The following is a 17,572-nucleotide window of genomic DNA, read 5'->3' as shown; positions in this document are numbered from 1 at the left end:
GTAAATAATGATTCCTCATCTCTTAAATATAGAACTTATGATCATGAGCCAAACACCATAACCATTAGGCCATGCACCTTTATTGTGCATTAGGAAAGAGTTGTATGACAAGTTTTTTCAGAATCCTGCTATTTTAACTCTTTAGATATGGCAAATGATACTTTTTAATTGATTATTTTTATATAGTTTGAATTAAATTTGTGCTTTAACATTGATTTTTTGCTTTATTTAGTCAATATTGAATGTGCCATGGTCAAAAAAAAAAATATTACGTTGAGCTGACAGTGCATTGTAGTTGAGGTGAAGGTTGACTAAGGAATATTTAGAGGAAAATAAAGGGATCAAGTGTTAAACAGACATAAAAGAAAAAAGTTTGTTTTGCTAGCTTAACTATTCCCTATCAGTATGGCAAAACAAACATTGGAGCAAGGTTAATGAGTTAAATAATGAAGGTTTGTAACTCAGCTCAGAAGATTTGGGGAAATATAAATTACAACTTAGAATAATATTGCATCATCTTTATTGAATCTTAAAGTAATCTTGGAAAATTTTTATGGTTCTAGCAGTACAAAGATTTTCTTTATGTGAAAATTGATAGAAAAATATATTTAATCCCATTATAAATTATATTGATCATATTGTAGAAGATTGACAATTGTATAGAGAGATATTGTTAAACTAATAGTAAAATCTGTTAATAAAAGAAACTACTTATAAGAGCAAGGTTAAGAGTCTAAGTGCTAAGTGAAGCTAACCACTGGATCACAGTCAGGGATTAGATATTGAGTAGTTCAGTGTAGATTCAGAGATAACATTTTAAATGAAATCAGTTGTCGGACAGAGATAAGATACTGAGTGAGACTAGCCAGTAAAGCAAGGCCACCCAGGGCTTGTTTGCTCAGTCTAATATCTGAATGTGATTGGTCATTAAATAGTTGGTAGCAGTGACATTTCCTCATTGTTAAAGATGTTGCCAAGATTTGTAAAACCTTGACACCATTGCTAGTGAGTTTGATTAGTGTGAAGAAAGAGTTGTGAATTCAATCCTCAGTGTTTTGTCTTTCATCCTTTAGTATTCAGATTATTCTGTCAAAAGTAATGCTTATTTAGTCACATTGTTTTGAATTAATCAAACATTACCTTGTTGCTTCGAGATCTTCATGATGTGATGGTTTAATTTCAGAATGACATTGTAGGGTTGATGGGAGAGGCCAGATCTAGCCAGTTTGAACATGAAACATGTAAAATTATTTGGCGGGATATGGCCAATCTAAATTTTGAATTAATCAAACATTATCTTGTTGCTTCGAGATCTTCATGATGTGATGGTTTAATTTCAGAATGACATTGTAGGGTTGATGGGAGAGGCCAGATCTAGCCAGTTTGAACATGAAACATGTAGAATTATTTGGCGGGATATGGCCAGTCTAAATTTTGAATTAATCAAACATTATCTTGTTGCTTCGAGATCTTCATGATGTGATGGTTTAATTTCAGAATGACATTGTAGGGTTGATGGGAGAGGCCAGATCTAGCCAGTTTGAACATGAAACATGTAAAATTATTTGGCGGGATATGGCCAGTCTAAATTTTGAATTAATCAAACATTATCTTGTTGCTTCGAGATCTTCATGATGTGATGGTTTAATTTCAGAATGACATTGTAGGGTTGATGGGAGAGGCCAGATCTAGCCAGTTTGAACATGAAACATGTAGAATTATTTGGCGGGATATGGCCAGTCTAAATTTTGAATTAATCAAACATTATCTTGTTGCTTCGAGATCTTCATGATGTGATGGTTTAATTTCAGAATGACATTGTAGGGTTGATGGGAGAGGCCAGATCTAGCCAGTTTGAACATGAAACATGTAGAATTATGTGAAATGATAAAGCTCCAATCAAGAATTGAAATAAAACTGCAAAGTTACTCTCTAAGAATGGACCTATACTTCATAATGTTTCATACTGAAAACTTCTAATAACATTTGCACTTTCTGAGAATGTTTCTTGTCTTCTAAATAAACAAATAACAATATTACAAGTCTAAACTAGGTCAGCACTTCAAATCCTCACATTTGACAAATCTTGTCTTCATATTTCTTAATTGAAACAGTAACCTCTGCCACTAGTGGTGTTAAATTCTTCATAAATTAACCCACTTTATGTTTTATCCAAATTCCTTTTAGTATTCTGTGAACATGTTAGTAAAACTGACACTTATAATGTTTTCAACATGGTACATGGCTTAGATTTAGAGTGGTAAACACCTGAGAATTAAAACTAGAGTTATGACATCTTGTCTGGAATTTATTTCCTCTTTTGAAGCTCTCACTTTCAAAATATTGTATACATGTCCCTATCTGCTACTTGGTTCCAAATCTTATGGATCTGTTATGTGTGTGTGTGTTGTAGTTGTGTAAAGCCAGAACAATATGAGAAGGTACAAAGTAAACTACAAATTGAAAAGAAAGCAGAACAAAATTGTAGTATTACCTTGTATTTCTATATTTCAGGGTGAAGACCCCTTCTTCAGGACATTCGGAAAAGTGGTGGTTAGAAAAAGTTTGTTGCTCAGAAGTGAGGGGAGGGAGGAGGAAGGTGACATGTGTGGACAGCTGGTGCTGTAGCAACCAGTCTGATTCATGTTGTTTCTTCCTGTTGTTAATGGTTGGTTTCAATTTGTTTATAAGAAGGGCTTCCGTAATTCTGAGATTGCCCCTATTGTGATGGATTACCTTGATGGGAACTTTGAAGTTCTGGGTTTGGCACTTCTTGAGGTGTTTCTTTGTCGAAATGTCTTTCTGCATGTGCTCCTTTATACAGATGTGTAATTTCCTAGTGGTGCTCCTTATGCAGGATGTTCCACATTTATTGCTGACTACAATGGCCCTTGAGCATGTTTTGATGTTGTTGATGGAGCAGTTGGTTAGTGAGCACCCCACGATGCTCTCTGTGGTGTTTTCCTTGATAGAACTTTCTTCAGGAATGGACCAATGTGTACCAGCTGTATTTAAGTCCCTCCCTATGGATGGCATGTTGGATAGCTGCTGTTGTTCTGTCGTCGAAGTAGGGCAGTCTAAGGAAGCACTTTTCTGACCTGGTGTCATGGGTTTTCTTGTGTTGTTTACCTGTTTTCATGCTTCACAGATGCAGTTGTTTAGCTGTGGATGGTGGATAGCCGTTGTGCATTAAGTTCTTAAGGAACCACTTGATGTTGGTGGTTTTGTCAATTACTTCGCTACATCTGTCTTTTATGCATGTTCTTTCATTTTGTATGTATGCAGCTTTGGCTTTGGTGGGCAGGGCTGAATCATAATGCACAAACAGATTCCTACTCACTGTTTTTTTTGTAACAATTCGTCTAGATGTTACCCTCCTCAGTGATCCTGATTTGGAAATCCAACAGAGAGAGGGTCTCAGACTCGTCTGGGTGTTCAATCTCAAATTTCGTGACTGTTGATGTAGTTGAATTTTTCATGTATGGTGTTCGCTTCTTCCTGAGAGGGGGCAAACATCAGGACATCGTCAATGAGCTAGTCAGCAATAAATGTGAAGCATTTTACACAGGGAGCATTACTAGGGGATCTTTTTTAAAACGGGGGCCACATTTTTCATTAATGTTTCACGAAGTGTTTTTGGTACCGAAAGACTTTCAAACTTCGTATACTTATCTATTTTGTGTTATAGAACAGAAAAATATTTTTGTATTCGAATTTATTTCATGTAAAAATTTGTCTTATTTCAATAATTTCAACCAATCACTGATGTCCATTCAGCCGATATACATTAAGTGCCGACTACATAAACAAACGATTCTTCGTTTTATTTGCTTTTTTCATTTTAAATTTGCTTTAACCCTAACCCTAACCCTAGGGTTAGGGTTAGGGTTAGAGTTAGGGTTAGGGTTAGGATTAATTGTTTCAGAATCGTTTGTTTATGTAGTTGGCACTTAATGTATATCGGCTGAATGGACGTCAGTGATTGGTTGAAATTACAGAAATACGACAACTTTAACATGGAATAATTTATGGATTTCTTTTTTTTTAAAGAAGACTAAGAGAAAAAGATATTTTATATGACACATTCTACCAGTGTTCCAAGTTTCAAAGTGTTTCGTTAATGAAAAATGTGGCCCCCGTTTTAAAAAAGATCCTTACTAGGAAACTACATATCCATATAAAGGAGGACATGCAGACAGACACTTTGATAAAGAAGCACATCAAGAAGTGCCAAACCTGGAACTTCAAAGTTTCCATCAAGGCAACCCAATGCAACAGGGGCAATCTCAGAATTATGGAAGCCCTCCTTATAAACAAATTGAAACCAGCCATTAACAACAGGAAGGAACTACATGAAGTAGACTGATTACTATAGCAACAGCTATCCACGCATGTCACCTTCCTCCTTCCTCTCCTGTCCCTTCCCCCCACACACACTTCTGAGCAACAAACTTTTTCTAACCTCCACTTCCAAACGTCCTGAAGAACGGATCTTCACTCCAAAATATAGAAATACAAGGTAAAACTACAACTTTGTTCTGTTTTTTCAATTTGTAGTTTACTTTATACCATCTCACATTGTTCTGGCTTTACACAGTTACGTTCATATATGTGCGTGTGTATGTGTATATATATATATATATATATATATATATATATATATATATATATATATGTATGTATGTATGTATATATATATATATATATATATGTGTGTGTGTGTGTGTGTGTAGCAGAGTGAATAGAGCGTTCATTAGCTTTAGATAGCTTTAGAACACGTAATTATAACATAATCAGTAAAGAGCCATAAATTTGCTTTGTCAAACCTACTTAATTTGGCGGTAGGTTAAAGCTGGGTTGACACAGAAAATTTATTGCCTTCAAACAATTATCATGCACAACACAAAAGTTTCCCAAAGAAGACTGAAAATCTTAAAAGCTGTTTGTTTGGGTTACAAAGATTATTTTCTATAGCTAGCTTGTTAATTGCATAAATATAATAATGAATATTTCTCATATCTATTTCTTACCTGTGGGTGTTACGGGTATAACATATTGAATCTGTGGCAAGTGTACAGTGTTTAAACTAAAGTTGTAGTTCAACAAAGAAAAGATAACTGTGTATATACAAATATTGTGTATGTAAAGTAATGCAGTAGATGTTGGTGGCAAAATATAAATGTAGAAACTGTAGGACTGTCATTGATATAACATAACTGATATGTAGGATAAACTTTTTTTATTGAATCCTTCACAGAATATGCTGTTTCTATAAGGAGAAGCTTATGTGTGATTATCTCACAGTAGGGGCTGTATTTCACAAAATTGCCAATGATTTTTATTCCACAAAGAAAGAACTAAATCAGTGGCATGTTAAAGAGTCTTCATCTGTTGAGTGAATTAGTGGATGTTTTCAATATACTTGTCAGATGTTGAGGTTGCATTTGATAATAGTAAAGGTGTTGTCCAAAAGCTACTTCTTTCTGATATAGTTATAATTCCAGAATTAGCACAATTTATAATCGTACTGTAGTCAGTATTGAGAAATACTATGTTATTTGTTGTAAGCAATATGTCCATTTGTGTGGTAATAAGGATAGTCATTAGTAGGAAAGTACTGACCAGGCCTGTCTCAGCAGCATTATGACCCTTGGACAAATCAATGCGCTGGGCCAAACAGTATTTATTGTCAACAAGTTATCTATATATTTAGACTAGAATTTGGTTCCTAAACCCAAGAGGTCCATGGGCAACTTCCCAGTGTACCCTTAAGACAGCACTGGTACTGATGTTAATTGTCATTAATTGGATTAGAAATAAAATGGAAGAAGTATATACTGTGTATGCATCAGAACAGAAAAAGGCCTGCCTCAAAATGTCTATGTCATCTGACAACACAATATGAAACTCTTCTTTGAAGTGCTCTCTGTTGCCACCATTTCAACCAGATCTCTGATCAGAGAATAACTTTCTTCCACTGGTCTCAGAACCCCAGTAAAAGGTCTTGGGCATTTCTCTTTCTCCTCAGAGTAATTCATACAGTGTACATGTGTGTGTGTGTGCATGCGTGTACATGCATGTGTGTATTAAACAAGAAGAGGGGTGACAGGGACTTTGTGCTAGCCTTTGTTGATGCTCTTTCTGTTGCCAACCTTCACCTGATTCCACTAAGCAAGGTAATACTCCCCTAGTCCATTGAACAGCTAACAGCTCTGACAGTTACAAGCTTCTTTTGTTTACAAAGGTTACATGACATGTCAAGAAGCCCAAATGTGATTTTGTGATTGACTGCAAGTATAAGACATTGCTTGTATTGATAGCAAGGTTATTGTTTTGTTTACAGTCAGTAAAGACAAGGAGAAATATGAACTCACTCATGCAAGCATATACATGATGCAACATAAAGGTACAATATAATTAACTAACCAGTACAATAAAAAACAGAGAGGATAATACAGTGTAAGTTAGAGCTATAGTATTGTGTATAGTATAGTATAATGAAAATGAAGGCTTTGATATTTTAGTAGTATTCTATAAGTATTTTATACAGTAATACATAGTAGTAAGGTTAAAGACTGCTGTAAATAAACTACATATATTCTCTGTGATTCTCAACAATGAGTATTACAGTTGTTAATCAACTGAGCTATCTATTCACTGAATTAGCATGTAAAGGGTTGAATATTCCACAAACATGTGTATCCTTTAAAGTAACCTTCAGACACAGTCAATGTGGTACCAATATGTGACCTTTTGAATTACAGATACTGTCCATCCAGCAGAATTCCACATGCAGTTTCTGTTTCCATAAGTTCCCTCATAAGCATTGTACTGATCCAAAGTTAGAGAAGAAGCTACTTGCACTAAACGTTATATAGTAGAATCTAACCTGGTACTTTATGATTGTGAAGCAAACTTTTTAGCTACTTTGACATGCTTGTGTACTATCATCGTCGTTTAACGTCCGCTTTCCATGCTAGCATGGGATTGGACGATTTGACAGAGGACTGGTGGACCAGGAGGCGACACCAGGCTCCAATCTGATTTGGCAGAGTTTCTACAGCTGGATGCCCTTCCTAACACCAACCACTCCGAGAGTGTACTACTGTATGGTAATACAATGTAATCCTGAAATGTTGTTTAGCCCCAGGTCAGAGCTGATTGAGCATATCTGTGATGAAAGCCATTTCAGCCTGGCTGTTCCCTTTATTTGTATGTATTGGACTCACCACATCATGCAACATGTCTTCCTTTTTTTAACACAGAGGTGAGTTGAGAGAGATTAGGCTATTACTTTTAGCAAGTCAAGAGGCTCTGCATCATGTAATACTAAATAGTAGTAAGATGTAAAGAAACATCTACTGATTCAAAGCTCTTGTAGTGATTAAGAGTGTAGAGGTTATGACACTAAGTTGTAAGGCAGAATTAGCGTGCTATAAAGATACTGTGTTATCGATGCAACCTGACTGACCTCCATATAAGAAATAGCTGTACTTACTGCTAAAATCTTACTAGAAAATAACATAGTGCTGGTTGTTTAAATCCCGGTGGAAACAAAGAATGCAGTGTCTGCTAAGTTATCCATCAGATTAAAGCTATTCCCATCACCATCACCGCCAAAACCACCACCATTGCAGAAGTAAATGGAAGAGACAAGATGATATATTTAATAAATGGTATCTTTGCTATTTGCTCTGGTACAGCTAAATACATCCTGCTTCTAAATATAGGCTTGAATTCTGAAGAAAGTGGTCATCAGATTAATGCCATGTTGCAAGCAGTAAGTTTTAAAAGTTAGCCATTTCAGAAAGTTTGGAATATTTAACTCATAGATGTATCAATGAACGTTGACAGCAAGATCAATGAATACATATACAGTTCTGCTGATTGTTTTTCAACCATGTCTTCTTACAAAAACTTAATGTATTGAATCTTATAGTTTGTTTTGGCATGGAATATTGGTTCAGGAGATGGAAGGGTAATCAAATTTTTCCTTTACTAATGATGCTGTTAGTAAGAACACTGGACTAAAATATGAATTAAGACATGTGGATATTTTCTTCTCTTTCTGTTCATACAGTCCTCTCACCACACCCTCTCTCTCTCTCTCTCTCTCTCTCTATATATATATATATATATATATATATATATATATATATATATATATATATCTGTCTGTCAGTCTTTGTGTGTCTATCTACCTCTTTCTCTCTCTCTCTCTCTCTCTCTCTCTATATATATATATATATATATATATATATATATATATATATATATAATGTAGTTGTTGGTTATGTCTGATCAGAAAGTTACCGTTGGTTTCATGTCTATTTTGTTTCTTAGCCATAACCTATCACTACATAAATATTACTGCTTAAAAGCAAATTTTTTAGAGTGTGCTTTTTGTGGGGAGAGGGGAACCGACTGATAATACATGCATACATATAAGCACTGGCATGGCTATATGGTTATGGAATTTGCTACTCAACCATGTGGTTTGAGATTCAGTCCGATTGCATAGAACTTTGTGCAAATGTCTCATGTAGCCCTAGACTGACTAAAGCCTTGTAATTTGATTTGATAGACAGAAACTGAAAGAAGTTTGTGTGTGTGTGTTCTGATCATTGCCACTTCTGGAAACTAATGTCTTTACATGATTGAGCAGTCTGCTAGAAATAGCAGCCAAATTTCATGCTTCGCCATCTTTAAAATTAGGTAGAACATCTTGAGTAATGTAATGCAAAATACATTATATCTGCATAAAATATTGGATAGTCACATCTGGAATACCTTTGATCATATATATACTTGATCAGGTCTAAGTTTGGGCTAAACAGCAATAACTACTATCCTCCGCACCACTAATATTGACACCTGCCATAGACACAGCCACAAATCTATAATAAAGAATACAGTCAATCATGTCCCCAATACTTGTCTGGTTTTTACTTTATCAACACTGGATGAATGAGTGACAAAGAGTGCCTCATCAGGATTTGAACTAAGAATGTAAATAACTGGTGCCAACATAGCTGTGTGGTTCAGTTTGCTATCCAACCATGTGGTTTTGATTTCAGTTCCTCTACATGGTACCTTGAGCAAGTGTCTTTTACTTCTACTATAGCTCTGAGCCAACCAAATCCTTGTGAGTGGATGTGATAGACAGAAACTGAAAGAAGCTCATCACATTATGTGTGTGTGTGTGTGCATGTACGCATTGTGTGTGCACGTGCATGTATGCATTGTGTGTGTTTGTTTACATTCATGCTTCTCTGAAAATTGCTGAGTTATAAGTAGTAATGTTGTCATTTACCTTGTCAACAAATCTTTCACTAGCTCCTTCAAAGATATGTGAAGTAAGAGATCCTTCACATGGTAAATGGGTAAGGGTTAATGACAGGAAGAGCATCTGACTATAAAGCAATACCTCAGTAATATATTCAATTAACCTTGTCATGAAAAAAACAGACAATTCTTAAGTTCTGCCTTATGATGTTTTATCACTGTTATTAGCACCACTCATCAACAATAAGTTGGCAGAAATGGTAGAATATGAAACACAGTGCTTATTAGTATTTAGCTATATATCTGCGTGCTCTCATTAGATCAATTTTCACCTATCGTCCCACAGGGGTTGATAATGACTTTACAATTATTGACTGTGTTGAGGAGTTGTTAGTAATGATAATATGCTGGTGTAGATTCTAATTGCTATTTGATACTTAACTCCCCAATTTTTAGTTCCTGTCATACTAGAATTGACTTAATCTCTTGAGATTGATAAAATAGCAATATTATAGTTTTGGTTAAGTAGATAAAATAGCAGACAGTCAATCAAGAGGTCACCAGTTCAGACCCTGTCCTAGACAGTGTGTTTTGTCCCTAGCTAGAATACATAACTCTCAAATTGACCAATCCAGTTAGCTTTAAATATTTGCTGCAGTATAGGAACATTGTATTGTTGATTTGATGGTTGATTTGTTAGCTCCTCTGTATTATGTTTCAATTCATGTGGAGGGATGCTTCCTATGAAGATTGACCAGTGAGTTAAGAGATGATTATTCCAGAGTGGGGAGTGGGGGAATAATTGTCTCTTATTTACTTAATGCTATGGAAACAGAAGATAAACACTTGGTCATATGGATCACTGTGATTCAGAAAGAGATTAAAATTACAATGGGTTCAGTTATATCAAAGATAGCAGGTCACTGCAATAACCAACAACTAACAACCAGTTAGTTAGTTAGAAATCAATCGCAATATCCCTCTTTTAATAACCTCTTTCTTTCTTTCTCTCTCTTTCTCCTCCACTCTCTCTCTCCCCCATTATATTTCAGTGAAACAATATATTCACTCAAATCATTTCCGTGATCAAATTTATTTCATTGATACTGCAGCAAATGTCTTGGATTATTTTTCTTTGTTTTCTTTGTTGTTTTTGTTTTTTTTTTCCTTTTATTTCTCTGTCATTACCAGGTAATTTACAATTTATAGATTCCTCTACTGTCATCATTTCAGTATTTCCTGTTTAAGAATTGCCCTATCATCAGGCAATTTTTATTTTATTTTTTTATTTTTTTTGTATGTGTAGATTGCTATGTCACTGGATATCTTCTGTATTGTTGGTTGTTTCATCAAGTATTTTCCTGCAGGCAATTGTTTCAGTCACTGAGCAATTTCCCATTTGTAAGTTGTGGTATTTCAGCTCCAGCTCTGTCTTGATTGGGCAGCTCTCTTATCAGAGATGTGCCAGGCAAATTGGCAGAGTTATTAGAGAGTCGGACATAACATTTTCAGATACTTGTTCTGATTCTGTACTGCCTGTGTTCAAATTCCATGGTGACCAACTCTGCCTTCCATCCTTTCAGGGTCATTAACAAAATACCAATCTAAAGTGGTGCATTGGTAGAACATCCAGAAAGGATTCACCCACCTGATTAGCTCATCCATACACTCTAAACCCTGGTCCATACTTGTGTTATTTCCTTTCTCTACATTCACAATAGCTACTGCATTAGCTTCTATTCCTTGCAGATGGCTGGTCTCATGCCACCTCCCAGCCAGGCCCACCCAATTCATTCATATATTCCTCCTCTTGCTACCCATGTTGTTTATGCTGCCATAGGCCCCATACTAATCACTATGCCCAATCCTTCTTTTCTAGAATATTATCCCCCTGGAATTCCTTCCCTGTCCATATGTTTCCTGTAGTTCTTCAAGAAGATAAGTAGCATTGACCATGGCTGCCTGCAAGAGTTTGTGACAAGAGTCATTGTTTTTTCCTCTGGACCAAGTCATTTAAAAAAAAAAACATTTTCTTTATCACTTTTATCTCAGCTATAATCTAGGTTAAAAATATTCCTTGATTTATCAGTTTTATTCACAGATTTATTGTAACCTAATGCTATAACTGCCTCCCAAACCTTTGAAATAGATTCACAGACAGGCAGGCAGACAGCTTGCTTTCAAAGTATTCTAAATCTCTCTCCTCTTCACATACAAGTTTGCTTTTCAAACTGCTCTGATATAATTTGAACTTGACGCCTCTAATACGGTTTCAAACTTCTACATTAAACATACACTTATTTCTACACACTAGCTTCTCTCTATTTTAGTCAAACTTTTACTTACCAGTCTCAGGAGGATGAAAGAATAAAGTAACTCAAGCAATATTCCAACCAACTAACCAACAGTGCATAACTTTCAGCTAGCACAAATCAATTTAGTACCTTTAATCCATCACATCAACTTCACTGCTCCAGTTAATATATATTATGTCTGAAATATATATAACCCACCACCACCACTGTTACTGTCATCCTTTTACTAGTAAAACATTATATATTTACGCTTTAGAATTTATAGTTTATTCTTTATATCTTCTTTACTGTTTTATTAGTCATGTAATGTTTTAAATGATTAGCAAGCACTATGAAGAAATGGTAAACTCTTGATAAACTGAGTTTGCAAGCCAATTTCAGTGAGTGTTTGGAGACGTGTCTTTAGGTGCTTTGGGAAAAACCAGGGGGGGAAAAAAAGAGAACAAAAATAGATAACTTCCTCCACCACCCTTCCCTTTCTGTCTGGTTTCTTGGTTGTCTAAGAATATTATCTAACTAGAATAGAACATTATCACAGTAGTTTAATAACCAATAATTTATGTTTATACATGGCCAAATGTGATTCCACTATGAGAATGCAGAAAATTAGACTAAATGAAGCATATAGTATATAGTTTAGTATTTTAATTTTCTGAGCAAAAATCCAGTTATGGTTGATAAAATAAATGTCAGAAATATTGGAATTGATTCAAGTGCTTGTACACTATCTATCTATATATATATATATATATATATATATATATATATATATATATATATATATATATATAATATATATATTTTTATTCATTTGACTTGTTTTTTGTTTATGCTTTTTTTCACTTTTACTTCTATTTGCATGTTAACATGGGTTAGATGAATATATTAATGCATTGTTTTACATCCTAATTCTTGTCACTAACCCTAACCTGTTTTGTTTCAACTGAACTTGGAGGTGTGTGTATATATATATATATATATATATATATATATATATATATAGAGAGAGAGAGAGAGAGAGAGAGAGAGAGAGAGAGAGAGAGATTAGATTACAAACTCAACTTATTGGAAGTTTACCACTCCTTTATGGTGCTAATCATGGAGAAAACTTACATCAACCCCAAGTCCTCAACTGGTACTTATTTTATCAATCTTGAAAGGATGAAAGGCATTTGAACTCAGGATGTAAAATTGGAAGAAACGTCACTAAGCATTTTGTCTGCTATGCTAATGATTCTACCAGATAATAGATAATGTTATCAATGGGTTATTGTTGTTGTAAAGCTTCATTCCATAATGATCACAATAAGAGGCTTGTGTGTATGATTACATATACATATGTATATGTGTGTGTGTGTGTGTATATATGTATGTACATATATATATATATATATATATATATATATATATATATATATATATATATATATATATATATATATATATATATATATATATATTTTTATATATAACGTTGACCACTAAAGTCGACATTTAATGTGCTACACATGCAACCTCTAAAATGGCCCACCCTGTCTCTGTAAATCAACACAATAGAATAGGAACAAGTTGGTCATTGTAAACAACAGCAGGAGCACTGTAAAGTTGATGAATGCTTTGTTATGTTGTGATGCTGAATTCAATTCATTCTGTAGGTATAGGTTAGGATGGGATGGGCTATGAAATCGATTTGTTTGATATCAACTATATGAAAATGGCTTCTGCAGTGATACATGGATTAAGGAGCTTACCATTTACCACAACTTTCTGTCCAGTAGACATACTGAAACAAGCTGAGTTATGTTGAGTACTTTGAGACTGCAACACAATGACTAAATTAAAGGATTGAACGCATGACACAATGGTCTGTTCGTCAACATCTTCACTTCATGTCATTTATGCTTCCTACTACTTGTTTCACTGCTCTGTAAACTGATGATAAAGAAATAGAGTAGAGTTTTTTATTAGAGAGCATAATGCAATGTCACTGGCGAGAGTTCTGAATTTATTATGAAATATAATGCAGGCCAGTGCCATGTAAAATGCACTTGTGCTGGTGTCACATTATATGCACTTGTGTTGGTGCCACATAAAATGCACTTGTGCCAATGCCAAATAAAATGCACTCTTGCCAGTGCCACATAAAATGCACTCATTCTGATGCCTTGCAAAATGCACTTGTACTGGTGCCACATATAGTGCAGTTGTGCTGGTAGCAGGTAAAAAGCACCCAGTACATTCTGTAAATTGGTTGGCACTAGAAAGGGCATCCAGCCATACAAACCATGCCAAAACAGACAATTGGAGCCTGGACAGTTCTCTGGCTGGCCAGCATGGAAAACAGACGTTAAATGATGATGATGTACCTGAACCACACACCTACTTAAAACTGTGTCACTAAGCCATTGATTGAAATGTAACTTCTTTATTGAAACATTCCTAGTCTTTCCTACTTTTTGTTTTATTTTGTGGGTCATAGAGGGAACTGAAGACAACCTGAACGAAATTCAAAGACTTAATCTTTGTTTAGTCACAAATAACATTTCATAAGAACTAACCTGTCTTTGATATAGATTTCAGTTTTTAGTTTGGACATTGAAAAGCTTCAGTCGACTTCCTAATTTTTCTGTTTCTTTTTTTTTTTTTCTCTTCTTCCTTTTCTCTTTTTTTACTCTTTAAAACTCTTAACAGTGACATATCATCACCTCAGAACATTATTTTAAGCTTCAGCAATTTCTCATCTTTTATGTGTTTGTGTGTGCATTGTGTGAGTGTCTGTGTATGAGAGAGAGAGAGAGAGAGAGAGAGTGTGTGTGTGTGTGTGTGTGTGAGACAGTGCTGAATCATTTTCCTTTCTTTCAAAATTGTAGTTCTAGTGTTTGTTTGTCTTTTTTTTAATTTTTTTTTATTCTTTCTTTTCTGTCTGAATTGGCAAATTTTCAACTTGACTGAATATATTTAATGAAATCGCAGCTGAATCTCTTCTTACCTAACTAATCACACACAGTTCTTCGTGTTTAGTTTCTGCAAACAATTCTGATAGCAATTGCTTCAACACTATGTTCTGCTCATCTTTCGTGTACCTCCCTCTTTGTCAGTCTTTAATCTCTCTCTCTCTCTCTCTCTCTCTCTCTCTCTCTCTCTCTCTCTCCCTCTCTCTCTCTCTCTCTCTCTCCTGTTTACCATTATTTCCTCAATCACTGAGTTAATTTTCATTTTTTCCTCAGACTTTTTCTACCTTTAATTTACTTCATTTTTATTGTTTTTTTACTGATTCTTAATATTCTCTTATCATGTATTATTGTAGCTAGTTTTTATTGTAACAAATTCTTTGTTTATCCAGTTCCTATACTTATCCATTATTTTATTTTTGTTTTATTTTATTGCATGGTTTTATTTACTTGTTCGTTTGTGTATAGTTGGAATACTTGCCTTTTACAGTTTAGTGCTTTTCTTGCTGTTGTTCATTTAGCAATAAATAAGAAATGGAACCATTGTCACTTAGGCTGTTGTTGTTTGCCCAATTGTTTCAATCATAACCATCATTGTCAGCCTTTTTAAGATGCTAGGATGTGATTTTAAGGACATTTAGCCTCTATTTCTAGCTGGTCAAGTAATCGTACTGAAACTCACTTGACATGGCATGACAATTGTAAATGAGTGTCACTATCATACAAACAGTGCCATTCATTTCCAGTCTTCTGCAAAAACATATCAAATCATGAGAAAATATTACCTTGCTTGGAAACAAGTGAGTTTGATGACAGGAAAGGCATCTAGCCATAAAGAATTTGCCTTAGTAAACTCTGTCCAACTCATGCAAACATGGAAAAGTGGACATTAAAATGATGATGATGCTGATGCCTTATCCAGAGGTTGTATTAAAATTTGAACTCATAACAATGAGATCACTTACCCAGTCACCTTATCTTCATAGTCTTGATAATTTATATATCAATGTTCTTTAACCATACTCAAGGCTAGTTTTTGGAAAAGAGTTCATATCGATTTAATCAAATCTCAGAATTTTACAAATAATGGTAAACAGGAGGGAGTGAGAGAGAGAGAGAGAGAGATTAAAGACTGACAAACTTGAAATAAGAATTGATACAGACAATGCCAACCCATGCCAGCATGGAAAGCAGAAATAAAATGATGATGATGAGGTATTGGGTTCAATAATAATAGGAAAATATGACAACAAATAGATAAAATATCTTTTGTCAGATCTAAGTTCTGAGTTCAAAAGCCTACAAAGGTGTACTTTGTCATCCCTTTGGAAGCAAGCTAGTCTTGAGAGAATGCATACATGATTTATATTCAAAAGCTAATATCTTCCAATTCATCATATACAAGCCCACTGATCAGTAAGTGCTTTGATAAGATTTGAACCTAAACAACCAACAAAGCATCATCAGAGATTTCTATCAAACACACAGACACACACTTTGACACTATTTTTAGATTCTCTCTGTTTTAACCAAACTGCTTCTTAACTATGTCACAAGATTGAATGAAATCAGCCCCAGAAAGACAGGTGAATGACGAAAGTAACTGAAAAAGAATTCAAACCACAAAATAGAGTCTCACAACCTGATACCATCAGTGTTTTACTTATGCTACTCTTACTACTGTACCAGCCTTGTTACTCCAATTAATGTATATTCTAATATCTGAAATATAATACACATCCTTTCATTGGTAAAATTTATTCAGACATTCATGTCCTATATATATATGTCAGATATTCAATGTTAGTTCACCTGATGAGCTTACCAGCTCGTTTCCTCGCCTAATTAACCTAATAATGTAGTGCAATCACAATAAACTCAAAAGAGTTTATTGCCCACCCTTAACTTGGTATTTAGTTAAGGGTGGGCATGTCATTGGCAAATATCTCCCCACCCTCCATCCACCACTACCATAACTTCATTTACTATTGAATATGTGACAATAGATCTAGCCAGGCGTTTTGGAAAGATACACAGAACATCTTCTCTACTGTTTGTTTTTTCCTCTTGAGAAATGTGTACTTTCTCACGGCTTTCGGAACTCCTACACACCATCACATATGTGTACACATACTCACACACACACGCGCACACAAATAGCTGCTGAAAGATATGTATGCAATATCATACTTGCACACATCCGTTTATATACACACACACACACATACAGTTACACAACTAGTTACATATATATGCACATATCATATATACACATCCACTAGCAAAACACACATAGTCTCACACACATATCCATTCATTCATACTAACATAAATACACGCACCCACACACACATAGACACACACACACACACACACATCCATTCATTCATACTAACATAAATACACGCACCCACACACACATAGACACACACATAGACACACACACACACACACACATCCATTCATTCATACTAACATAAATACACGCACCCACACACACATGACAGCCGGACAAACAGATAGATAAATATTGTGTAGGAAGATATAGGCATGAAAGCTCATTTATCAAGAACCAGTTCGTAGGGTGGAGGATAGTATTTGAAAGTTGGTAGTTATTAAATTGATATTGTATCCACCTCCATTACCCCACCACCATATCACTACCATAATCATCATCTCTCACCACTGCTCATTTACCTATCGCACCCATTATCTGACAACAACCACAGTTAGCAAGATGTATACTTTTATCTCAAAGTTGATAAATGAATACCTTTACTGAGATACCTGTTTAAATAATGTCAGTATAGTTGCTTTCTTATTTTATTTTTCTTTCTTTTTATGGGTTTCTCTTTACCTTTTTTATAAGTTTCAGCAAAAGAACATTCCAGTGAAAGGTTTGGAATTGTCTAAATAATGAAATAGTTGGGTATCAGGTGGTGTTTTTGGAAACAATTGCACTAACTCTTTAATAACTGATGCATTGTTCTGCTTTAACAGGAAACCTAACTTTCTGTGTAT

At 34.8% G+C, this 17,572-nt stretch overlaps 1 protein-coding gene and 1 long non-coding RNA gene across 12 annotated transcripts in view; one reads left to right on the top strand and one right to left on the bottom strand.

Annotated features, from left to right (window-relative positions):
* Positions 1-17,572, top strand: part of LOC106882524 (leucine zipper putative tumor suppressor 2 homolog) — a 193,863-nt gene that overhangs the window by 140,048 nt on the left and 36,243 nt on the right. The window lies entirely within an intron of this gene.
* On the bottom strand, positions 504-5,104 carry LOC149137184 (uncharacterized). Of its 2 annotated transcripts, none has more exons than XR_016240708.1 (2): positions 5,031-5,104; positions 504-3,534 (listed from the first exon to the last, which is right to left on the bottom strand). It is a non-coding gene; the product is annotated as an uncharacterized LOC149137184 (long non-coding RNA). The 2 variants fall into 2 exon arrangements; XR_016240709.1 differs by having other exon boundaries at positions 504-3,498; positions 5,031-5,091.

Source organism: Octopus bimaculoides, chromosome 2 (genome assembly GCF_046866305.1).
Source record: "Octopus bimaculoides isolate indiv1 chromosome 2, ASM4686630v1, whole genome shotgun sequence".
Taxonomy (NCBI): Eukaryota; Metazoa; Mollusca; class Cephalopoda; order Octopoda; family Octopodidae; genus Octopus; species Octopus bimaculoides.
Note: the sequence above shows the minus strand (reverse complement) of the source record. Positions and strands in the feature narration are given on the sequence as shown.